This window comes from Haemaphysalis longicornis, unplaced genomic scaffold (assembly GCF_048455015.1).
Source record: "Haemaphysalis longicornis isolate Haplotype H1 unplaced genomic scaffold, Haemaphysalis longicornis Haplotype H1 scaffold_3, whole genome shotgun sequence".
NCBI lineage: Eukaryota > Metazoa > Arthropoda > Arachnida > Ixodida > Ixodidae > Haemaphysalis > Haemaphysalis longicornis.
In genome coordinates this window covers 222946781-222973517 of record NW_027526335.1, presented here as the reverse complement: position 1 = coordinate 222973517, position 26737 = coordinate 222946781, and the positions used below count along the sequence as shown (strand labels likewise).

Sequence of the window (26737 nt, the reverse complement as noted above, 5' to 3'; positions counted from 1 at the left end):
CTTCATGTGGATTTGGATGGATACCCTCACATTCTAGCACGATGTGCCGCATAGTTTCTGTTTCTTTTCCGCAGACCACGCATACCCCATCATTTTGTGAATACTTCCCCACAAAATTCTTAGTTCGCAGGCAACCTGCTCTAGCCTCAAAAAGCAAAGCACTGCCCTGGGAATTATCGTAGAAATTTTCATTTCTGATGTTCATCTTCTCAGCCCTGTACATCTCTAACGACGTTTTGGCTTCCATTTTTTCCCTCCATTTATTCGTTTCAATCTGCCTTGCCTCTTTTTTGGTTACCTTGGCTGTTTTGGATTCCCCACTGTTCTTCCCGTATTTCATCGTTAGCCTTCTAGTCTTTCTTAACCACTGCGTGTCCACGCTTTTCAAGTATAGGTACCTAAAAACCTTAGCTGCCCACCTTCGTTGATCCATTGCCCTCAACCTCATCTCAAAGCATATTTTACTCTGAGCTTCTCTAACTTCAAACGACGCCCAGCCCATATCTCCCTGAACTGCTTCGTTAGTTGTTTTTCCATGCGCGCCTAAGGCCAGACGTCCTACCGTTCTCTGGTTTACTTCAAGGCGTGATAGAACGTCTGATTTTAAGCAGAGTACAGCATTCGCAAACGTGAGACCCGGAACCATTACTCCTTTCCACATTCCTCTTACTACTTCATATTTGTTATACCCCCACAGAGCTCTATGCTTCATTATAGCTGCGTTTCGCTTTCCCTTAACCTTAAGTTGCTCCTCGTGAGTACTTAAGTAGTTATCCCCTTCATTTATCCACACTCCCAAATATTTATATTCCTTGACTCTAGGTAATTCGCCTTGCTGGATAGACACTACGTCGGTGGTAGCGTCATTGAAAACCATTATTCCTGATTTTTCTGCACCGAAATTTAACCCGAGGTCAGTGGCTTCCTGTCCGCAAATATTTATTAGCCGCTGCATATCGGTTTGGTTATCAGCTAAAAGAACAATGTCGTCTGCGTATAACATTCCCGGAATATGCTGTTGTACCACTTCACCTTGCAGCATATGGGTTAGGCTAAACCCTAGTTGACTTTCTTCCAGTTTCTTTTCTAACCCTGCCATGTAAAGCATGAACAGTATTGAGCTCAAAGGGCATCCCTGTTTCAGTCCGCGATGGATGTTGACCTGCTGGGCGCATTTCTGTCCTTCCCAAGTAAGGTGCACTCTATTGTCTTTATAGATTGCTATAAGGAACTGTACTAACTCGCCATCTAATCCCCGGAGTTTCAACATTCTCCACAGCCGTTATGTGATATGTCTGTCGTTCTTTTTTTTCTGTGATATGTCTATGATATGTCTGTCGTTCTTTTTTTTCTGGAATTTGCTTTCTCTGCGGTTGTGTCTATCCAACTGATAGTTGCCTATTTTTGAAACTGTTTACTGTCATTTGTTCGTCTTATCATTTGTCTCTACACTCTTGCCGTTGTTTTTGTTGTATTACTGTCAAACTTTGTTGTTCTGCCTGTCGTGTGGCCTTTACGACAGGCAGAGCACCATAGGCATCTTCATGGGCATCTTCATAGGCACCCAGGGTCCGCCTGTGCTTTATTTCTGTCATTTTCACTACTTCAATTTGTGTGTGTCTTGTCGCTTGTTTGTTTCTTGCTATATGTTTCTTGTATTTTGTTTTCATGTAACTACCCGTGCGCCAGCACTCAGGCCTCTGGCTGTTCCTGGGCACGTAAATAAACATGATTGATTGATTATTATTATTATTATTATTATTATTATTATTATTATTATTATTATTATTATTATTATTATTATTATTATTATTATTATTATTATTATTATTATTGTTATTATTATTGTTATTATTGCAAACTGTTCTTGCTTGCTTTTCACTTTTTCTTGTTTTGTGTTGCTTGAATATTTGTACGTTTTAGTGTCAGTGTTGGTAATGCTGAAGCTTTTCCCCCTTTTTTTTTGGAACTTCCTAATATGTTGTTAGAAAACCTTGGTTACATACGTATACTCTATGTCATGTTGATTCAATATTTGCTTGTATAGTTCCTATTTTTCACATCTACTGAACGTTTCGCTGGCCGAGTGGCATGGCTTGCAACACTAAGCCTGCCTTTTCTTTTTTGACTTTCTGTTCTTTTTTTTTCCTTTTTTGCTTTCTAAGATTTCTGTAACTATTTTTACTTTATTGTTTATGTCATACATATAGTTTTTGTGTGTTGTTTTGTCTTAATTGTAGTGTTTTTTTTTATGGTGTACCAGTACCAAGACCCTAGGGTTGTTCCTGGGCACCGAAAATAAAGGTTGATTGATTGATTGATTGATTGATTGATTGATTATGATTATTTTCTCCTGTGCGCAGAATACAGAATTGCTACAACCGCTTCTCTGAACGCCTTGACATCTGTCAAAGCTCCTTTACAATTTACCGTACTGCGTTGTTGAACACAGTATGTTAAACATCTATGATATCTCTATCGTTCGTTTTTCTTTTTTTTATTGCTGAAATTTGGTTTCTCTGCGGTTCTGTTTAACCAATATAGTTGCCTGTTTTTGAAACTGTTTACTTATCATGCTTGTCTTATCATTTGTCTCTATACTCTTGTCATTGTTCTTGCCGTCTTACTGTCAAACTTTGTTCTCTGCTTGTTGTGTATTCATTACAATAAGCTGAGCCACAAAGGCATCTTCTTTTTTCTTTTTTACCTGTACCCAGGATCCGCCTGTGCTTTATTTTTGTAATTTTCGCTATTGCAATATGTGTGTGTCTTGTCGCTTGTTTGTTTCTTGCATTATGTTTCTTGTATTTTGTTTTCATGTAACTATCCGTGCGCCAGCACTCAGGCCTCTGGCTGTTCCTGGGCACGTAAATAAACATGATTGATTGATTGATTATTATTATTATTATTATTATTATTAATTGGCAACGGCTGAAACTGCTGGAAACGGCTCAGTAAACTATGTGCTGTGTATAGTACATATATTTTGATTTAATTTGAGGGTTTAACCCGCCGACGCAACGCAGGCGATGAGGCGCGCTGTAGTGGAGTGCTCCGGATTAATTTTGACCACCTGGGGATCTTTAACGTTCGCCGAAATCCTTCTGTTCCCTTTTGCCTGCACAGCACCACTGTTTGCACGCTACTGCAAAGATGAAGCTTTAAATGTTAGGGTGGGTCGCCCATGACTCCGTGTGGTTGTTGGTCCTCGGGCTCCGTAGCGGTTCCATTACTCAATGGAAAGTTGCAGGGACACTGACAGATATACTTTCTTGGCGCACGCTACCATGCACGCTATATGTACGAAACTGGAATGAACGACAGTGCTACCATCTTTTAATAAGCGACCGAAGACTGGCATCCTGCCCGTACGCGGTTTGGAGGCCACTCTGGCTTAGGGAAGTAAAAAAAAAGCGCGGCACCTGGCAACACAGTTTGCACACCTGCGATCAGTGCCTGCGCAAAGTCCGTTAAAAAAATGTCGGGATTTGAGAAGGCGATGCCTGCAGCTGCAGTGAACACATTTCTAAAATCCTCAAATGCCTCACAGGATCTATTGTACAGCAAGAAGCATACTGCTGACAAATATTTACCATCTCACACTACGTGAAGCGCCAGTAGTGGGTCGAAACTATGGGGCACCACATAAAAGGTGCCGTCCAGAAATAGCATTTTCGCTGACGACCGTCGTAGCAAAACCTGTTTGTACGCAAAGGCCGAGGTTCGGAAACCGTGAAAAGCGGTACATGGACGGCCGCCTGCCGGTGCGGCGGACTCGCAGGTCGTCGGCGGCTGCAGAAAGCTCCGTCGCTCTGTGGATGGCTGTGGGTTGAACAGTACGGCTGTTGATAGAATTTCACCAAAGGAAAGGATTTAACGCAATTTCGAGAAGAAAACCATGTTTGGTGTTCCCACTTTCCGCGTTCAAAGAAGCCTGTACTAAACTTCTTCGATTGCGGGTACTCTAACATTGTTAAAATGAGGATTGGTTTGCGGGCAGGCCTCACAAAATCGTGCTTGGATAAAGAATCCGCTAGTTTCAGAAGCCAACAAGAAAGACCAAATAAGGCGGGATTCGAACAGTCGGTCATTCGCAAGATAATTGTGAAGGTAACAAAAGGCGCCAAGTCAGAATGATGGGAACGCGTAAAGGACAAAGAAAAGAAGTCTAAGGTGTAAAAAACCTGCTGTCATTCCGTATGTACATCAGACGGTATAAAAAATATTGCCAGTCAGTATGACGCCACTGTAGTGTTCTCGTACCATAACACACTTTCCAAGTTATGCGGCAAAATAGGCGGAATGTTATCTATTAGTGCCAAACGTTCAAAAAGGCAAGGGTGCCAATTGAAACATACCTCACCTTTTGTTTGCTGCGCAACGTGTGCTGTCAATATGATGCCGTTGTGGTGTGCCTAGGCCAAACAGGGCAACATACGTCTGCCGGAACATTACATCTCTGAAAAATCAAAGCAGAGGTACGAATTATGGGACCGCACATAGGTGGTCACCCATCTTTTGCAATACGATAGTTCTGTCACGGCATCGGGACAAAACCACAACAAAGTTAACAGAAGGTGCAGCCATCGATGTGTTAGCGTCCCCTCCATTTTCACAACTGAGAAATAATCCGTGGTACTCATTGCGGATTTAGCGATTTCTGACACTTTGTGCTTCGGCTTCTCCAACCCACTTCCTCTGTACTGCCACGTGTGCCTCTGATTTGTATATTGCCTTGAAAGGCTGCTTTCGTGGTTTTTTGTCCTGAGCAAAGTGAACGCATCACGTGATATTTGTGCGTCTTTTTATAAACCAATAGTTGCGAATTAGCGCTGCGTCGTCTCCATTTATTTCCTCGTCCCTGTGTTGCGAGGGCTTTGGAAACCAAGATAATCAGTCAGTGCAGGAAACATCTCGCTGTCAAGAAACTTGTGAACGAAACACCCTCATCGTCCAATTACCCCCCCCCCTCGTTTTTGTCGCATGGAAGCCATGAAGCCGGTGCCCAAGACTAATCTTCAGCGGGTAAGACTTCTTTCCTCTCAGTGATGCCCTCACTGTAGCCATGTCCTCGGAACGTGAGCAGGCTTCCTAGTATTTGTAATTTTTGGCCCTTTTTTGTGAGCTTTTTTGTGGGTACGTACACGTGTGTACGTAACGCGAGCTGTGGAGAAAGCGAGTATAAGTAAAATGATGTAGCGCTAGACAGTGGCACCACCGGATTTATAGATAGATATGTTTGCCGATTCTTGCCGCCGATATAGATATGCTCGAAGATTCCGCTTGACGAATTTGTAATTACGTGTGTGGTTTTTTACTACGAAGCAGTATATGTCTAACCCCCCAGTTTTCGTCCTGGTGTAGCCGATTTACTCGCTGCCGTACTCCGGGGCTCCTCCTCGCCACCGCCGAACCCTCCTTCAGAGCTGCTATCCCGCTCGCCACCATGCGCAATTTGGATGATTGCGGAAAATTGACAGAAGTGGGAATGGGCGCTAAAACCACCGAAAGGCGCCGCCACCGAACATGTTGCTTGTATTCACTGGCGAGGCGCGTATGCAAGCAACCATGCGAGCGCGCTGTCACTCGTTACCTCGGGCTCCGCGAGATGGCGGTACTTGTCCGTGCTAAACACATGACTGCGTTGCGCGTTAACAAACTCTACCTCAACGAGCGCAAAGTATTGCCTCGAGTTCAATATGAGTGCGATTAATAACATCTATGTTGACACCACCGTTGAGAATCGGATTGAAATGGAGCAGACGACGCACGCCGGTGCTTTTTTTTTTTGCTCGCCGTGCGGGCGCATGCCGTGGCCTAAGCCGCGCCATGGCCGTGACGCAGCGGCCATGTCTGTGGCCGTTTCCAGTGTTGCCAAGCCAAGAAATTGGCGGCTAAACCCTACAGCTGCAGCTGCCGCAATTGCCTCCGTTGCCCCGCCAAATTCCACCTTGCCGATTAGCTGCGCATCCCTTCCGGTTAAAGAGCCACTTTCCCGGTTGGAACGCTGGCGTGCGTCCATGATTCTGCATCAGCTTCAAAGGCTTTCTGTCACATTTTTGGTGGTGTGTTTCACGCCTGAGCACGCCCATATCCAGGCTGCCGGTTTATGCGTGCACGCGCTGGTGGGCTTCTTGCCGCTACCGACGACATGTCTGTTGTTTCTGGTGGAAGATGTAAACGTAAAATTCTCGTGGCTCAAAGCGCCTTCTCAGCTGTCCTCCGAAATCAAGCGGTTTGGCCCTGGATTGGTGTGTTACACAGAGAGTTAGATGCCTACGACGGGGAAGGGAAACGGACAGCCACGTGTTTGTACGCTTGAATAAAGCGCGAGGCCTTCGAAATACTAACCCGCTATAAGACGGACGCATGTCGTTGGCTTAGAGGAATAGCGAGAAGGGAAGAAGCGTCGGCCGAACGGAAGCGCGAGTGGGCGCGAAAACAACCGAATGCCGCTGGCTCCGCCGTTACCGCCTTAAGTTCCAGCCCGCCGAGTAGCTGCGACTCCTTCCCGGATGAAGAGCGCCTTGGCCGCTGGGAACGCCGACGCAAGCCAACATTACTTGTCCAACTTTAAGAACTTTCAGAGCGTCATTTTCGACAGTGTCGCACTTCTAAGCACGCGCGCATAACCGGTTGCCGGTTTATGCGTGCCCGGGTTGGGAGGGGAGGGGTCTTGCAGGCGCAGCTATCGGTGTCGTTCCCTTACTGATGACGGGAGGTTTAAACGTGGACGTCAAACGGCCAAATGCGACCTGCCCGGTGTACTCAGTGGTCGAGCGGTTTGGGTTGGTGTGTTACACAGATAGCAAGATGCGTGCCACGCAAGAGTGAAATGGAGAGCTCCATGTGTAGAATGAAGCTCGGGTCCTTCGAAGTATCATGCAGCTAATTGGCTAGGAAGTAGGCTCAATCGCAAGGTAGAAACGAGCTTGCTTTGTTTCGTGCTGTCCGTAAACGGCCTCTAGCTTCGCCCGTCATCCTTCACAGAGTGGAATGGCAGTAATTTTTTAGCTCTTCTCGACGCCAATGCAACGGCTTGAGCGGCATTTGATCCCCATTTCTCCGCTGTGTACGCGTTTTCTCGGCCTGCCACTGTTGTTATTTCGTCTTTTTTTTTGTCTGTTGCGTCTTTGCCGAATCACACTGGGGGGAAGTGGATACCTCCTGTGGGCGGATCGGTTGTCTTAAATAAGGATTTTTTAACGGGAAGTGTTTACTTGGGAACAGCTGGCGAAAGCACGCACCCGACCAGCGTCCCCCGAACGCGCACCCACCTATCGTCAGCATATAAGTGTCCACAGCTGCTAACCCTTTGATAACACGTTTCTTGGCGTTCCATGCGTCTGATAGCGCGCATACACCACAAAGAATACGACCACCTTTAATATTCCGCACATTTTATTCTGAGGTATGGACCAGAAACAACTGAACAGGAAGAAGCACTTTTTGCGTCAAAGAAAGGGCATCAAAAATGCAAAAAAGAAAACGGAAAAACAGTGCGAAACACTCCGCACGTGGTCGATTCCCATTGGCTTGCGACGCATACCACGAGTATATATAAAAAAATTAGTGCCCTGCCACTTTGTGAAGAAGGGGGACCTGCGAAGCCGGACGCAGTTTAAAGAAATGCACGAAACAAAACACGCTGGTTTGCAATTTGCGGTCGAGCAATTAGCACTTAGCCTAATGAAACTTTGAGGGACTCGAGATTTATTTTAGTGGACAAACATGGAGCTTTCCGTTTCCATCCTGCGTAACCTCCCGCCAGCACAACGGACATGTCATCAGTCAGGAAATGAAACCTATATTTGCGCGTACACGCCCTCCCCCCTACCGCCCTCCTCTCCCAACTCGTTCCTGATAAACTGGCAACCAGGGCTCTGATGAGAAAGGCACCGCCAAAATTGTCGCTGCGAAAACCCTTCAAGCTGGACCAGAAATATTGGCTCACGTCGACGTTGCTGTCCGTCCGGGAGAGACACCGAGCTGCTCAGTGAGCGGGAACTTGCGACGGAAACGGCTGCGGCAGCTACTTCCACCCATTCGCGCTTCTATTCTGGCAGACGCTCTTTCGATTCCGGCTGCTCTTCCTCCGAGCGATTGGCACGCGTCTGTCCATAGGGGGTTAAAACCTTGAAGACCTCGAGCTTTATTCTAGTGGACAAACATGTGGCGGTTCGTTTCCTTCCCGCGTCGTAGGCATCTCAGTCCCAAATCTTTCGACCATTGAGGACATATGGCAGGTCGCATTGAGCCGTGAGACTTCCACGTTTAAATTTCCCGCCAGCACAACATGTATGTCATCGGTAGCGGCATGAAGACCAGTTGTGCCCTTGCTTCCACCCCCAACCTATGCGGGCATAAACCGGCAATATGTTATGGGCGCGTGCTAAGGCGCTAAATACGCGGGCGATGTCGCGCGGAAAGCCTTCCATGCTGAAAAAGAATTATGGGCTCACGTCGACGTTCAAAGCGGGTAAGTCCCTCTTGTGACGCCTGAAAGGGCGCTACCGCCGTCATCAGCCGATTACGCAGCTCGGGAAAGAGGAATTGGTGGTGGCGAGGGGAGTAACGGTTGTGAAAGCGGGGTCGGCGGTGTCGAGCAGGAGCCTCAGAGCGGCGCCGAGTAAATCGGCTTCATCGGAAAGAAAACGGGAACGGGAAGGGGGGGTTAGTCGTACCCTGCTTCGTAGTAAAAATTGGCGCAGCTTGCGCTAGTGCTGCAAGGATAGAGAAACACCAGAGCGGGCTGCCCTTCTCCCTTCGTCCCAACTTTTGCTGAAGGTTCCCCGTGACTGGCAGACCCGGGTCGTTTTGACCGGAGGCTCCCAAAGTGAACTGCTTCGCACGCGCCTGAACTGGCGGCCTTGCGAACGCGGTGCCGGTGTAGCACGAGCTCTCACGTGCCCCCCACTTTAGGCGCAGACGCACGTGAACTCTTGGTATTTCATTGCGAGCTCCTCACGTGGCGCAAGCACACGTGTGGTCGGTATTTTTTCTTGGTATATTTTTTATGGCGAATACTTTTTGCGAATGCCACCGGACCAGCTTAAACAGCTCCGGTGTTTAAAAACGAGCGGGCGTCAGAAATTTCCCGCGCCGTCTTGGTTGTCCTTCAGCTTCTGTGGAGGCAGTGTAGCAGCAGCATGAATAGTTATCCTTGAAGGAGTACCTGGAGTGAGTCTTGTAGGTTATAGTAGATTTAGGTACGAGGCTCGGTGAAATCCCAGCCAAAATAAACGCTTTCGCGAAAGAATATGCTGAAAGATCTGCAACATTTCGCATCGTACTTTCAGTCGACGCGATGGTATTTCTAACGTACAGCTCAGCAAGACCGGAAGCCTCACGTTAAAGCCAATCCACCAGGTTTCGGTACGGCTGCCATGGCTCAAAGAGATACCCCTAAGATAACTGTTGTTCTCACCGCAGGGATTAATTGGGGATAGCTGTCATACCCAACTTTGCCATTTTTTGGACTTGTAAGCCCCCCCGACAGAGCTTCCACAGTTGCGGCGAAAGCGCCGCATCCGCTGAAAAAGTTAGCGTCGACGAGTTACCGTCGCTGGAAAAGTATTACGTTTTCCCGCGGACGGCGCTTCAACACGCGGAATGGCCCTGTTGGGTTGTTTATACGAATTCGAGCCGCAAAAAGCAAAAACGCCCGTGTGTACGTGATTTTGGCGCACGTTAAAGATCCCCAGGTGGTCAAAATTAATCCAGAGGCCTCCACTATGGCACGTCTCATCGCCTGCGTTGCGTCGGCGCGTTAAACCCTACAATCAATCAACGAATTCGAGCCTTCGTGCTCTTTTGCACGTGCTTAGACGTGATTAACGACAAAAAAGCTCATCGACGTAAAAGCAAATGTCGACGAAGTTTCCGCATGTTTAAATGATCGAAAATACTGGAAAATAAAGAATGCTAGTCGAGCAGCCGGAAATGGCAGCAGTGTTGTTTACCTGTGTACTTTGGCGTTTGCACAGCAAAGAAACGGGTTAGTGGGTTCAGCAGTGCGGCCTCCCGTAGACAATACATGGACACTTTCAGAAGCCATAGCGCGCCTAATATTTGGCCTAGCCTCATGCGGTTAGTAACAACATTTTCCGCTGTCAAAAACGGGGGGAATGTTGCACACAGATTTTTCATCTAGGTCCTTGATTTTTTACAAACGAGTAAGAAATATCAGCAAAAACATAGGTTTTCGGGGTGCTTGTGTTTCTGCACGCCGCATTAAAGAAATCGCGAAATATCGAAATTCTGTTCCCAACATTCCCTCCCTTTGGCTGTTCTGATTGCATACATGCCGGTAGAATTATTCTGAGGCCCATAGTTTAAGCGCTAGGCTTTCTGAAAGTTCTGCAGGCTGACAACGCCCGCAGTCGAATTTCCCACCCTTGTTGGTGGCTCCGTCTTTTGTTATCAGAAGGAAACATTATTGGGCCAACGCCGCCTGTATAAACATTGCCTAACGCGTGAGCGAAAAATGGCCAAACAGCCACTCTCCTGTTGCTCTCTCCTACCCTTCCCCGCTCCGTAGCCTTCATGCGTGCTTTCATGTCCGCCGGCCAGCGCCGCTTCTCGGAAACTATGCAAAATAGATGACAATTTATTTAGCGTTTCCCAGGCGGCGCTCCAACGCCTTTTTATTTTTCGCTACGCCTGTCTGTCTTGGGCTGTCACTGATAAAACTTCCTTTGTCACAAAGCAAAATCCCTTGCGCTGCCGCAGGCTGATGCGGGCTTTGCGCGCTTATCTACTCGAATCACAGGCCCTGAAATTTTCTGAGTGGGGCATCCCACCTCTATCCCCTCCGCATTTAGGTATTGTTTTGACCCCGCTGTTCGCACTCCGCATCGGTACGCACTTATAAAATGAGGACTGTACTGTAGAAGCGCCCGGACAGCTTGGCGGGATCCCAGCTGCTTATCCTTCTGTTTCCTATAATTTTCTGAAATTTACAAGCACGTGATATTATTGGAAAGTAATCGTATAAGTGAGCGCCTGAACAAAAAACGGGCACGCAATTTTTTCTTCTCTAAATACTCCAGAAAGAAAAATATCAGTAAAATAATGGCTGCCCCATCGGAAAATATCGTTTTTCTGTTAGCTATATGTCTACCCGACAATCAGTATGTTCTTACACTATTTCAGTCCGCCTCCGTCTTTATCTTTGGAAAAATGCAGCAAGTATGAAGCCAGTGATAGGTTGAACGAGATCCCCCAGTGCGCCACAGAACTAGCGCCCCGTCGCGGCTAAGATGTAAGCGAAACGGCCCTTGAAGCCCAACAGGCAAGCTGACAGACACACGTCGTAGAAGTGGGTGCAGCGTTCGCGACTCGCGAGCAGTGACGTAAGGCGAGATGTCCGCCGGCACGCGCCACATAGCGGTTCAGTGACTGAACTAAGCGTCCCTACCCTTTCCATTGAAAAACGCGCGACGCGTCAGGCAATGTTAATACAGGCGGCGTTGATTGGGCTCTACCACTGAATGCGTACACGCTGTGGTCTTGCTATGTTACTGCGCGGATCGCCGAACTTTCGGGCTGATGCGGCGTGCGCGCGGGAGAGTGAAAAAAAGATTTCCGTCACTCATGCGGGTGCCACCGCCGCTTTGATAGCAAGTATGCATTGCGGCGTCATCTTTTGCGAGTCGGGTTCCACGCCTTACGGCGTGCGGGGAATAAGTTTAGACCAATGGCGTGTGTCGAAGCGGTGCGTATTTTGCTTTTTGACTGAACGATTGCTTGGTTCCGTAGTAATGCTGTTTAGTCATTTATCATCAACTCTGAGCCCTAGCGAAGACGAAGCGGTTGCCCGGAGTGATGCCACCCCAAGTCTTGCCGGTGCATCTGTTGCGTGTCGTTCATTGCATGGCGGCGGCACGGTGGAAAACTTGAGGAATATTTTTAGATGCGGAGCATCTTATGGTCTTGTCATGTCCCGGGTCGGCGTCCGCACTCACACTGCGCATGCGCAACTCTCCTCCTTACAACCACAGCTGCGCGATATTACACTATAAAAAAAAGAAATAGTTAGCGGCGCCCGGTTTCGATCCCACGACTCTGGCCGCAACGGGAGGTACGCGGTGCTCTTCACCACTACGCTACCGATCCGGGACAGGAGCAAGTGCTACGAACGCGCCTTATGTCCTTGACTCATTCAAACTACGCCAAGAAGCTACTGATACAACAAAGGCACGCGAAGCTGAACGTCAACGGAAAAGACGAACTGAAAACTTTAGAGGAGGATGTTGAATTTCGCGTGGGAAAGCTGTGGCGGGAAGCGCCACGCGCCCTGCAGCTCAACCAGCCCCGTCCGCAGCGCCTCTGATGCTGATTGTGGCAGGATGCCCCTAGGGATTGGCCAACCGAAGAATCCATCACGAGATAGCTTCGCGTTCAACCACCGTCGTCATCTTCCCGTAGGGGAACCGCCGAAGAAGAAGAAGGAGAAGACAAAGCTGCGAAGAGGAGGGCGTGTACATTGCTCTCAGCCGGTGCACCAATGTCAACAACCTTTACCTCACCAACGCTGACGGAGACTACCGATTCTACCACACAGACGACATCGACAAGAACATGATGGACGAGTTTCGGCGCCTCGAGAACCACCGCCTACTCACCGTAACACAACAGTACCTGCGTGCCTGTGCCACCGGTGTGGACCCGGACACGGAATTCCCTCTGGCGCTAGTAAAAACCAGATAACTCAACATAACGGCAACACAATGGAACCACACGGAACCGCCACGATGCTTCGCATCCTCATCAGGGTTCCCCACGGGAAGCTGGTGTAATTTTTTTTTTTCTTGGAGGTTGGGATGGGCGAAGTTTTGGAGGGGATGGTTTCGGACTTGAGTCGCTAAATAGTTTCTTGCGGCTTTCTGAAGTAAGGATGCCACTCCTCTTCCTTTTCTTTTTGATTATAAAAACGTTTTGCCTCCTCCTTCTCCTCCTTCCCTCTTCTCTCTCTCCTTCGCGTAGCATAAGCAATAGACATTTCAAGAGCCCCCGTTTGTTCAGATTACGGGGACAGTTTTTTCTAGCTTCAGCTTCAACAGTCGTGCGAACGGAGACAGCTTACACAGCCACTAGCGCTGCACACGCGTACCTTAGCGGAGTAATGCGTAAACTCGCCGACGCGTGCGCTAATTTGAAGCAGGTGTACTACAACATTGTATTGTGCACTTTGCGTAGCAATCTATATCTGAAAGGGACACTGAAGTGAATTTGTCAAGCTCCCGTTTTTGCTTGCACTGCGTAGACTGGCTCAAATTAGCACACTTTTCATCGTTTATCCGGTTGACAAATCGGTAATTATTCTACAAAGCGCGAAAGAAGAAAAACTACCATGCGCGGTTTGCGGCGGCCGCACCAACTAAAGCTGTGACGTTGGGAGGAGCGGGCACCGTGATTGGACGATGCCCAAGGTGAGCAACCAAACAAGTTTCGGTTTCGGTTTCGGTTCTGTAAAATACAACCGGTGTTGTTGTTGGATGGGCATTCTCAATAACTCAGTAATCATCGTACCGCGCTTCTGCCATGTTGTCAGCTGTAAAAATGCATAAAGATAAGCCTCCCAGGACGGCTTGGAATCGCAGCATTCACTAGCCGAGACCTACGCAGTGCATGAACGCCCTCCGCGTACCCGCAGACGCCCAAATGTCATGCGCTTTTCCCCCATATTTGGAGCTTGCCTCCCTCATGCCTGTATCGTAAAAAGCGTGTTCGCACCAGGCCAAGGGTCTGTTCATTCTGGCCTGTGCCCACTACCTGCAAGCAGTCGGTGCTTATGGCAACAGCACGCCAACGAGAACTCGCTAGCGCGCCAGTGCCGGCCTGCGCGCGTTCTGTGAACTAGTTCGTGGAGCCATGAACGTTGCGGCCCCCCAAAAAAGGTGAACTCAATATAGAAAACATCGGCGGAAAACAAAAAAGTTAACTTACAAAAAAAAGCACGTACCCGCTGGGATTCGAACTCGTGACTTGCAAAACACTTGCAGTGACATGCCTAGCGCCCCAGACCACTAAGCCACAGAGCGGACTGCACTGGCATTGCTAATATAGGGTATATATTGTACAAGCAGTTTACACTTTTATTTAGTTTTGGCATTTCAAGCAGCTTAGGTGACTATTTGTTGTATTGCGCTCGTGCAGTAAGCGTCACCCGAGTTTCCACAGTAGCTCACGTCTAGCAATTGCATTTCGTAGACGGAGCGTTCGCAGATGCGTAGTCGTGCTGCTGAGCGCTGTGCTTGTTCGCCCAGCGCAAAAAAGTGCTTCCCACGCCCTAGTTTTACGCTGTACGGTAAAAATATCAGTTGATTTTATTTCCTTAGTACCTATATTGACTTCGCTGACTCTTCTCCCGCCTTCAAGAGGACTTATATTTTCCTACTGGCGTACCAGTCAGCGAAGCGTCGCATGTGCGCTTGTGCAGCGCTTGTGTGAAGCGACCTTGACTTGGAGCTAGATACAGTGCACAAACCAACCAAGTAAAGAAAGGCAGATTCTTCCATTCACAAACATGTCCTGGCTTCGTTTCAACTGAGCGAACGAATTGCGACGACCCGTCGGCGGCCGGCGGACGAAACGCTGGGCCGACTGACTGTCTGAAGGCCGGGGCCGGGGAGCCGTGCAGTAGCGCAGCCAATTGCGAGCTCGGCTCCTCTCGACGTCACACGAAAACGCCGCAGAAAATGGGCGAGCGTAAAGAGAGGAGGACAGCATTTTCGAATTAATTTTTCTACTAAATAAAATCGCGTAAACGCGCCCAGGGTGGTCGAAACATGGCCTGGGGACTCCGGACTACAATTTGCGCAAGTAATCCCGCAATGTTTACATATCACTTCAGTGTCCCTTGAATGTGCCTTTCTAGAATTTGCAAAATGTAACGTTTCAATTACTTGAATCCATTCCTGGCGGAAGTCGCTAAAAGGGACAGAGGTAACTGTGCAGAGGTAATGTTAACCTTAATTGCGCTGCTGAGCACGAGGTCGCGGGTTCGATTCCCGGCCGCGGCGGCCGCTTCTGTGATGGAGGCGAAAAGCAAAAACGCCCGTGTGTACGAGATTTCGGCGCACGTTAAAGATCCCCAGGTGGTCAAAATTAATCCGGAGCCCTCCACTACGGCGCGCCTCATCGCCTGCGTTGCGTCGGCGCGTTAAACCCCACAATCAATCAAATCAATGTACACCTTAATGGAAATTAAGGATATTAAATTAAATATATTAGTCTCCGCATATTGAAGTTAATGAAAGTACTTCAAGCAGAACAGTGAGTTATTTTTACTGTCGGTATGAAGCTTATTTTTCTGCAGTTTAAATGTGTCCTTCCAAAATGTCTACCACAATTCTCATTCACAAAGTCCCATTTTCATTCCCCAAGACAAAGAAATGGGCAGTGTGCTGTAGGATACATTGATATAGCGTAGAGGCATGAAAGCCACGCTCGGCAGTTTAGCTTAGTCTTTGAAAGAAGGAAATTCGATTTTTGTACTTTTTCCTCTTTGTTCATCCTCCATTTTCTTTTAAATCCATGCTTGCCCAGTCTTTACTTATCATGGCCATGTTTTTATTTCCGTTGTTTTAAAGCAAAGCTTTCTACCTATAGCCTCCGGTTCCTTCGCGGCGTGCGGGACAATAAACCGCCAACTAGGCGGGGGTGGAGGGGTAGATGGCGCGGCGAATTTGCCCGTTCCCCGCGCCCAGGTGCCTGCCTGCCGGCGGGCGCGTCGGCGGTACGGCGGCCTCTTTTGGTGCAGCTTCGCCTCCAATGTGCGCGTCCTTCGTACGCCTTGATTAACCTGTTGGACGGCGCCACCTGGGTTGCCCGGAACCGACGAAATTAAGTGGTAGTACGGCAAGCATACGCTAAGGATTGAATTGCAGGGGGGAAAACAAAATCGACAAACCACATACAGACATCTGACCGCTAGAGAAACGCTACGTTTTGCGCACTGATTGCCACGAATGGAACTCCGTTTTTTTAAATTTATGAATACCGATTCGGTTGTGTTTAAAAAGGTATTACAAAAGGCGGAAGGAGCCACTGGTACTGATAAATAGCGATTGTAAAAGTTCCCTCAGCTTTCTCGCATTTCTCAAACTTACTAAATTAACTAGTTTAAATCGCTATAATTGGGGATAACTAAGCTTACATGCCGAATTGTTTCGGTGTGTACGCTTGTGTCGTGCGGTGGTGTAGCCCCGAGCTAGCACATATGCATGGCTAGTTTCCGCTCTCTCACCCTTCGAAACATGCTCCTCTCCGTTTTCTTTCTGGTGATGAACGGCCGGGCTACGGCGGCGGCGTCTTTCACAACTCTAGCCCGGCCGTGGCTGCATGCGTTCGGGACACCGCCCCCGCGAATTCCAAGTAACGGCTGGCAGAATCTGTGGTTTCACTCTTTGTAGAGCCACGTGTGTGAATTCAAGTTACGTCGAATGGGCAAGTGTTGCGGGTGTCGTTTAAAGCTTCGCTTTCCAACCAGCTTAACAACGTAGATTGGATCCAGTTTTATTACGTTTAGGGTTCGTCGCTCATTTTGATCCCTTTAAACTTTACAGCATGGATAAACGATTGGTCGTCCATGACCGTTCACCGGTGTTCACCTTCTCTTATCATTTTTTAAATTTTATTCGTGTCAATCCACGCACATACATCTTTTATTTATTTTTGCAGACTGTACAGTTTGTGTAGAAATGAGACACGAATGTTCCAATGTGTTTTCTTGTATCTGCGCATAATACGTACTTTATACGAAAGCATAACTTGTATGCAATCGTATTTGAGTATTTGAGTATTTGATTTTTATTTCTTCGCAAAACCAAGGGGAGGCTGAGACTAAACGCGGACGAGGCCTGGCAGGGGCCTCAGCCACCCGATTTACAGCGTACCCGATTACCCGATTACACGTCTGTTCACAAATTTATGCATAATAGAACAATCGTAATAGAGAAATAGCACAAAGCAAAGTCATTACTGCATTTCCTATGTATTATATAAAGCATAGGTCTAAAATTCACAGAACGATCACAGTGTACACATAAACGCAGTAATTTGTACGCATGAAGTTTCATCAGTTACACCACAGTGGTATCAAATGGCCGATTCTATATATGAGACCTATACTTTTAGAGAATTCGGTGGACAGGTGAGCAATATGCGTATTCCACGAAAGTTGTTCTTGAAAACCAAACACCTAAGAACTTCGGTTCGGTCACTCGGTTTAACTTGGTTCCGTTTAACATGATTGGGATTTCTTTCTCGACATTTTTATTGTACGGCCTAGATATTATGTAAGTTGTCTTTGTAACGTTAAGTTGCAATTTATTATCTAATAACCAATTTGATAATTGTTCCAAGTAAACATTTACCATTGAGTGAAGTTTTATTCTATTATCAGATGTGAAGAATAAGTTAGTGTCATCCGCATATATTAGAAGTTCTTGCGGACCTTCTACATTTATGATGTTATTTACATAAACTATAAACAGCAACGGGCCTAACTTGGAGCCTTGTGGGACACCTTGTTTTAGCTCTAATAGGTCTGATGCAATGGAGTTTAGTTGAACAAACGCTTTCTTTGAGTCAAATAGCTTTTTAGAAGGTTACCTGCCATGCCACGTATTCCATATCTCTCCAATTTATTTAGCAAAATATTTTGATTTATCGAATCAAATGCTTTTTAAGGTCTAAAAACAGCCCAATTGTGAACTACCTGTTTTCAATGTTTGCAATTATTTTATCTTGAATGTACAGTAATGCTTGCTCTGTTGATTTAGATTTTTGGAAACCACATTGATACTTCGAAATTACATTGTGTATAAGAAAGAAAGTCGATAGTCTATTATAGATTACTCCCTCAAATACCATGGAAAAAACTGTCAGGAGAGATATTGGCCTGTAATTTGATACATTGTCGTGTGCTCCCCCTTTATGAATCGGCGTCACTCTAGCAACTTTATAGGGACAGAAAAGCGATTTTTGTCGAGTATATATTCTCTATCCCAAGGGCATCGAGAAACGGTTTTGCTGATAAGGCCCTAGAACCTTATAAATCGAAATTTTTAGCTCTATGAGCCGTATGTGTCCCTTCCAAAAATGATGCTGGCAACGCAACCATGACATAGAGTAGCTCGGCAACATAATTTTGTCTGCATGCGAAATGAAAAATGATATTTAAAAACTTGTCTCCCGCTAAAAAAAATTGTATCGCAGGCTGTCCTGTTCCTTTATGTGTTTTTTCTAATGCAACGGTCTATTTTGCCCGAATGCGCCATCTGTTGGGATAGACGATAGGTAGAATCTGGCTTCACGTTGTGGAGGTGGGAAGTTCGATTCTCCCCGGGCGCGACGTTTTTTTTAAGCGGCCGCTGGCGTATTTGGAAGCTGAAATCAAATATCTTGGCAAAAAAAAAAAAAAACGCCCCTGACTCAGGCAGAATCGTCAAAGCTCCTTCGCTGGGTCTGTTTACTGAACGCTGCCGTTGATTCTGGTCACGGAGGCTCAGTTAGCCACACTGAGAGTCACCCAGCTAAGGTGCTATGAGTCTCATTCTAGCCACCTTAACCCAGCTATGGCGGGCGGCGTGTCTTTAGAAATTTCAAAATAATGTTTAAGAATACATATACAATTTACCCTTTTACAAATATTTGTGTTAAAATGTTTTCAACACGTAAATAAACGTTTCAGCAGTTACAGTAGCTGCTAGGTTTGCAGGTCACGTGACACATATTGTAGTGTCAAGTTTCGACACTACGAACCGCCACCCTCCTGATTTCAGGAAGTTTGCTGCCAAATTAAAATTATTTCCGCCAATTTGTTTAGAAATTTCTTGTGGTTACCGGGCTATGCAAAACGCTGGCTTTTATGTGAGCTAGAGAACATATACGCGACAAAAATCGGTTGTCTGTCCCTTTAAGTTCCTCAGGAAAAACGCCGGTGGACAGACATAGAATAATAATGTACGCTAACACGTCCCTTACTTCTAGTGCCACGCGCTCAATCACACTAGATAAAAACCCGTCAACTTCTGCCGCTGAATAATTATTTATTTTTGCGATAAGGTCCCGTACTTCGGTATCGTTCGTAGGTTCCAGAAAGATAGAGCTGGACAATCGCGGAATGTCAGTCGCGTCGCGGCCGCTGTTATCAGTGTGTGTTAGGTGCGCACCAGCATCAATAAAATGAGTATTCATACAGTTGACTAGCTGATGGCCCCCTACCAGTTCTCCATCTAAATGCGTGAATCGCGGCTGTGCTATTGATTTGTTAACAGTGTCCCATATCTTTTTAGGCCGGCCTCGTATGTGAAAAAATAGCTGTTCGTAATACTTTCTTTTCGCTCTCTTTAAATCGCTCTGTAGCTTGTTTCTAAACTTTTTGTACGCCTTGCGTATTTCGGGATCCTTCGTTTTTATAAAATTGCGCAACATAGAATTTTTTTTATGCGTTTATACAGATCTCGATCCAGCAAGGGCTTCCGCACCTTTTTGGCTCTTTTACTTGCAGGTTGCAGAGAAAAGGCTGCATCATAGCATTCTCCTATGGACTGCAGGAAAATAGTACAAGCGATATTTACATCGCTCTCCCGATAGAGCAATGTAAACACACACTACTGAATTTACGAAGTGGCGACGTATTATTAAAAATTTAACAAAATGTGCAATTATCTAAGTACACCGGGATCAAATGCTGTTCGTTACATTTAGCTCAATGCACAGCATATCACTTCAGCGTTATGGTACCATTTACCTAACTGTGACCAACGCATTGCACTTGTTACATGCGTTTTCGTCGTTTCATATATTTATGGTGAAAATAATATTTTATATTTATTACAAAACGACAGTACGGAAAAAGCGCCTATATAAGTGCACTGCGTAGGATTCCCAGCAGTCTATATAGAATCTTTCGGTACACCAAACACATTTCGCGGAAAAGAACAAAACACCCGCCGCGGTGGCTCAGTGGCTAAGGCGTTGCGCTGCTGAGCACGAGGTCGCGGGTTCGATTCCCGGCCGCGGCGGCCGCTTTTCTGATGGAGGCGAAAAGCAAAAATGCCCGTGTGTACGAGATTTCGGCGCACGTTAAAGATCCCCAGGTGGTCGAAATTAATCCGGAGCCCTCCACTACGGCGCGCCTCATCGCCTGCGTTGCGTCGGCGCGTTAAACCCTACAATCAAATCAAATCAAAAAGAACAAAACGAACAAACTAAGAGAGAAATAACCATCGTTAAATAGGGCAAGAAGAGGTCGTAAAAGAGCGTTCTCAGCAGAACCATGGCTGGATCCTGCCCTCGTGACCCCGTTTACCGTTTTCCTTATGCTGAAAACACCGGGCAGTTAGCCAAATTAAATTCTATAAGAACTCACAAGTCGTTGCAGCAATGATCACAAGGACCTCCGCTCGAATCACAGTGTGAGCATCGCTTAGACAGGGCCCAAAGACATTCATAACAGTGTGTACCGAAAAGCTACGGTTATTTTTGTTTGGTGATTATCTGGTCGATACAATGTAGAATCGTGTACTGTTAATTCAAATCCCATGTAGCAATGTACAACTTTTCAAAAGCAATACAGCGGTAATAAATTCCAACGAAGGTGTTTAACTATTCGACAAATGTTATCTCTAATGTGGAAAATATTTAGCAAGAAATTTGCCCAGAGTACAAGTATGTTTGCATATTGAAAGCGGGGTGGGTGCCAACTTTAGGCGCCCTACTTCGCATAGAAGCACTGATTAAGCTGTAGTTATCGCGAGCACAACGCTCGACAGCGTGATTTGCTCGCCCGCAAAAGATCTGTTTTCCAGTTTCTGGCCTGTCGTTGGTGTGATTTTCTTGATGCGTAACACTCGCAATCGGTTTTGCTGGAAATTACAACGTATAAGTGGGAGTGAATTCTTCTTCGAGAAGTCACATGCTTACGTGGCTTCGACAGAAGCGCAGGGAACCAAGCTTCTATCACGTAAACGTCACGTAATCGGCAGGATTCACAACCAATGCTGAAGGGTGTCTGTAGCCCAGTAGGCTCACACGTGCGTTGCCGCTCCACGAGGTCGCTGCAATGTCCTTCTGTCACAGCCGTGTAACCGCCGCTGTAAATGCTGGCACGAAAGTGAATTGTGTATACGCGCTGTCGTATTTATGTGTTTTTATTTTTGGGTGTAGAGTGATACCAGAGTCCCTCAATGCTTCTCTGGTCATGAAACTCCCGGCCTCCCGGCCAAGTTTCGTACGGGGACAAAGGCTACCGCGAGTGGCGCCACCGCATATCGGAGGGCATGGGGCGGCCGCCGCTGCTCTGTAGCCAGACAGGCAGGCAGGAACGCAGTAGCAGCATGCCCGTTCTCACCAAATTTTTTCGCCACTCACAAAATGATAAGTGCATTTGAGCGGCCGACGACACGTAAAGCTAAAGCGCACTGCTGATAAGGCGGCGAGCGTCTGTTTTATCTTACTCCGTGGTCCGTTCCCTGCCAAACGCGCTCTAACCACGCCCCCGGCTGCCCTCCGATCAACACCAGCGCCGCGGCGCGGCAGCGTAGGAATCTCTCCCATAGCGTGACGGCGAAGTTTCATGACCAGCAAGACATTGAAGGACTCTGGTGATACCAAAGTTTTAGGAAACAGGGAGAGGCATTTTTTTCGCCTTCTTAGACGCAGGAACGTTATCAGGGGGACGCAGGAAATGAATCTAGCTTTTCATTCAGACCGCAAAATACACCCTCCTCGCCCTCTTTTCAAGTTGCCGACTTCGTGTTCGCCAGAAAAAAAAAAGACAGCACGCGAATAGGCAAGAATAAAACAACATATGGGCCAGGTCATGCCGTACGGTTATCTGACATTCTCGCTACGATCTTCGCTTCCGTCATATTAGAGAACGCTTGTGTCCGGGCAATGCTGAAGCATGCCGTCATCGGAGCTAGATTTTCTTTCGTGCGGCAGAATAAAGCGTGCTTCGGTGTCCTGGTTGTTTTTACACTGCTAGATTGCTGCTACCTGACGCAGCTTTTTGGGGGCGGTACGTGGTGCCATCTGTTAAGCAAAAAAGTGCGAATCTGAGTTGGCGCCGAAGTGCTGAACCCTCTTAACCGTGAATTCTCGTTGCTGTCCGGTATTATTGGTAGTAATCGGTGCAACTGGCATTGATAGGTACGGCCGCTACTTTTTGTGTTGATCAGTCGAAGGCCCCACTGCTGGCGAAGCGAAGCTGGATTAAACTGAGCCCAACTTGACGAGCGCGCCGTCCTATATACACGGCAGTTTCTTGGCACGCTGCCCACCGGCTGCGATGGGCAGGTGGCTATCTATAAAGGCGGTCGTAGTAGGTATAAGATTATGCAGTGCCCGAAAGTAGTAACTGCTCTCCAAGCAGCAATGGGAGGACGCGCCCGTTTGTTTATTTCGCCCTGGGCGCCTTGGCAGAATGGCAGACTGCCAGGCCACGCATGCGCAGATCGCTGCTTGGAAACGGTTCATTTGGAAGCATCGTCAGCATAAAAATAAAGAAGCAAAAAAATCATAGCAGTAGTACAACGTAGCCGAAAATCAGCCTAAGAGCCTCCACACCGTCCAAACCTCGCACCCTTTGATTCGTTATCTTTAACGCCATTTATTCGCACAGCTATCAGAATAAGAATCAGAACTATGTTTATTACATGAAAAACAGGTACAGAAAATGGGTGAAGAGTCATCTGGATCCTTGATTTGATTGATTGTAGGGTTTAACGCGCCGACGCAACGCAGGCGATGAGGCGCGCCGTAGTGGAGGGCTCCGGATTAATTTTGACCTACTGGGGATCTTTATCGTGCACCGAAATCTCGTACACACGGGCGTTTTTGCTTTTCGCCTCCATCAGAAAAGCGGCCGCCGCGGCCGGGAATCGCACCCGCGACCTCGTGCTCAGCAGCGTAACGCCTTAGCCACTGAGCCACCGCGGCGGGTCTCATTGATTTGTTGTTAAGATTTCATATTTTTCAACAAATTCCATTACCCTCTTCGCTATTACCTTTTCAAACAAGATATTAATGCACGATAAGACTGCTATAGGACGGTAGTTTTCTACACAGTTGGGGTCCTCTCCTTTGAATATAGGCACCACTCCCAATTTTTAGCTGCTCGGGGTAACTTCCAGAGTAAAAAGATTTATTAAAAATTTGTTCTAGTGGGTGACACAAAATGTCGATGTTAGCTTTCAATATGTTAATTTGATATTTCATCATGACCCATTGCTTTATTTGACTGCATCCGTCTGGTCATAGCGATTATTTCTGCGGTGGTTATCTCTCTGAATGCGAAGCTATTAATAATCGGTGGGGGTAGTAGGGGGGCCGGTTCATTACTGTGTATACTTTTTAGGGTGCTACTTACGTTTATAAAGAAGTCATTGAATTTCACAGCAAGTGTAGCTTGGTCACAATTCAGGATACTCAAATCAGGGAGTATGCTGATCTGCTTGCAACGCACGTGGAGTAGGGAAACGCGGTTCTATAAACGTTGAAGTAGGGTGCCTCGATTAACGCGTATCTTCGCCGTACGGCAGCGTTCGCATCGACACACCCGGTTTGGAGCAGTGGAACGCGGGAAATTTAAAATGATTTAAGCAAACCTTTGGTGTCTTTACCTTGGGAGGAGCGCGACGCAAGAGGAACAACATGAGAGGTGAGCGGTAAAGCGAAGGGAGGCATTTACTTGGCAAAAGTCGATAAAGACTATCGTCTTTTGACGACATTTGCAACGAAAGAAGCAGATACGCGGCCAATTTTTTGAGTATGAGTTTACTGTAGTAACCTTTTTTCTGTTTTCGTATTAGAGACAGTTAAGTTACTCATAATTTTGTATTGTTCTTTATAATAATCATTGCCTTTGTGTTGCTTCATTTTATTGAGCCAGCAATCTCTCTTTTTGATCACTTTAAGTATGTTATTTGTCATCCAGGGACAGATGGGCGTTGAGAGGTACAATGATCTGCGAAAGTTGCAGTTTGACTTAAGGCAGCTTGATCGTAAGTTTGCATAAAAACATTCGTACATTAGGTTAACATCGTTATCGAGATCCTCGTTACCAGGATCTTCGTTAAAGTTTTTTTCTTGTATTACTGTTCTTGTTCTTTCATAGTCCCATCGTTGTGCTTGATATGGAGTATGCTTAATGTTCGAAAGGTGAGTATTCGGAGCAATAATGTAGGTAGGATAGCGGTCAGCGACATTTTCAGCAATGACACCCGCTTCTACTGAGCTTGGACAGAAATTAGAAAGAATGTGATCAATGATCGAAGAGGAACACTTGTGTTACCCTAGTAGGGAATGTAATGTGGTTTTGAAAACCATATAATCAAAGTAAGTTTAGGTAATCAGTGTTAGAGGGATCTGCTATATTTATGTTAAAATGCCCGCATATGATCACTTTTTTATTCGTGGTAGCAAAGTGTTGTAATAAGTCTTCAAAGTGATTTAGAAAAGGCTGAATTCCAGAGCCTGGTGGCCTGTAGGTCACACCAATCGTAATTTCCGTACTAAGCTCTACAAACAACATCTCATATTCACTTTGCATTTCCGTTATGTCCTTCAGTTGTTTATATGTTATTGCAGTGGACAAATAAAGTGCAACACCACCGCCTCTTGAGTCAGTTTTTCTTGGTAGCGACAGAAAATGATAATTTGGTATGTTAATAAATTCCCTTTCTTTCAACCATGTCTCCGATATTGCCATATACTGCAATCAAATGTAAGTCTAGATACTAAGGTTATTAAAGAATCAATATTTTTGTTAAGGCTTCTAACATTACAATGAAGAAGGCTTAAAGTTTCGCAGCCAGCGCTCGCCATAGCTGTGTCGGTTTTCTGTTTAGGTTAGAGAAATGATTCATACTATTTTGTCTAAGTCGGTCAGTGTGGCGATGTGAACTACGCTGGAATTTTCCGTCTTCCTGGCTAGTATTTTCGATTCGGCAACCATGCGAACTTCCACTTCTTTTCCTTTTTTTTGGCGATAGCCTTGCGAAGCAGAGCTTTGTATTCAGGACACAGATGCTCGTTAATATATACTGGACTGGCATCGGCGAAACCAAAATCGCTTGTCGTCAGCCTTTTCTTCTTAGCGGTCTGCAGCAACTTATTCCTCGACCGCGACACAAATCTTACAATTATGTTAGTTTTGGTCGGCTCTTTTGTTGGCACGCGGTGAACGACGTCTATGTCTGACGGTTCCAACTGCACCTAAACTTTTTCTGCTATTGTCTGAACGATTTTTGTTAGCGATTCCTTTGGTTCCTGTGGCATGCCCTTAATCTCAATGTTTTGCTTCCTAGTAAACTGTCAGCTGCGTCATTTATGTTTCCATGTCGATGACGTACCGCTCAAGCTCAAATTTGGAGAGTTTACGCATGCAATCGTTATAGTTTTGGCAAGAACTGAGATAATTCGTGGAACGGAATAAAAAGAAACGGTCAGTGCCGGCAGCAGAAGTGCAGTGTCACTCACCCCGTCGTTCAACGGCGCTCCGCACTGGCTCCTTCCGCTGTCCTGATCACGGCGCCATTGTATTGAAGAAACCGAGGCACGGGTCGGGGGACGCGAGAGTTTCTTAAATTGGGGGAAAATGCCGTGTTACAATGACGGTGAGAGTAAGAAGCCAGTGGCCACTATTTCTCCCTCGGATACAATTGACAGCTTTAAACTGCTCCCAATTTCGTACTCCGAACAGTTCCTTCTCCGGCGCTGCACCCTGCCCGCCTTCCGCCCTGATCCGTACCACCTGCTGAGACTCAAGCCCTCGCCGAGCGGAAAAAAATACGCAATGATTTATTTTTAGGGGTGCTAAGTGAATGTTCCGCGCTTAGAGCGTCTTTCGAGCACCCTCCAGGGGTAGCAGTTTGTCCTTTACTCTGAAGGCGGGGCAATTACGCCGCGTGCAGCAAAATTCAGCCAGCGCCTGTAAAGTCGCGATGTTCTGCCGCTGAATACAAGGATAAACCTTGATGTTCATGGGTGGTACCGCAAAAGAATAACAACGGAGGACATCGAGAGAGGCTGGAAATTTCCCGTCCAGTTGTGCGAGATGTTGTAGAGTGGAAAATAAAGCAAGGAAAGGCGAAATCGCACCCGTCGAAACAGCTCACCGGCGCGTGCTCGAGCTACCCCGCGGTAGTGCTATAACGGGATCCTGCACCACGCGTGTTGCACATCGGGGGCTCTAGTGCCAGCAGCCGAAAATAGCACTTCTTGGCGCGTCCCGTCCCGCCCACTGGTGCAGCGCAACTAGGCCTCCCCTCGGCGTGTCTGCGACCCGCCATTGTTTTTTGTGCCTCCTCGGTGGGGCACGAATAATATGGTTGAACACGTGTCCTCATCGTGGCGCACGGCTTTGCTTCGAAAGGCACATCTTTGCAAGTCAACATTCCCGACGTAGATGAAGATGTCTGTGGCACGTGAGGACCATAAGAAATCTGTGCGCGCACTCTGAACGCTAGCGCAGATTGCGCACCCGCAGTAGGCGAGCCTGCGCGGCCAAAGAGGCGGGGGGCGCGTTTCAGGACAAGCTGAGTGTTCGCCTTGCGAAACAACACCAAAACAAAGATGTCGCCTGCAACTCTCGAACAAGAAGGGGCCATTTGGGAACAAACCTGTGGCGGCAGGAACGGCCAACTTCTGGTACTGTCGGCTAAAGTTGATTCGGAAAATAGGAGCCGGTGCAATAGCCTCGTGTTTTGCGGTATCGTTGAAG

General features: G+C 46.9%; 1 long non-coding RNA gene across 1 annotated transcript in view; it reads right to left on the bottom strand.

Annotated features, from left to right (window-relative positions):
• The window catches only part of LOC144176004 (uncharacterized), a 33634-nt gene extending 7439 nt beyond the window's left edge, over positions 1-26195 (bottom strand). Inside the window, exons 1-2 of the long non-coding RNA XR_013323747.1 lie at positions 25495-26195; positions 4364-4459 (exon numbers count right to left, since the gene is read on the bottom strand). This is a non-coding gene — a long non-coding RNA (uncharacterized LOC144176004). The remainder of the gene's footprint in view (positions 1-4363; positions 4460-25494) is intronic.
• Between the last annotated feature and the right edge of the window lie 542 nt (positions 26196-26737).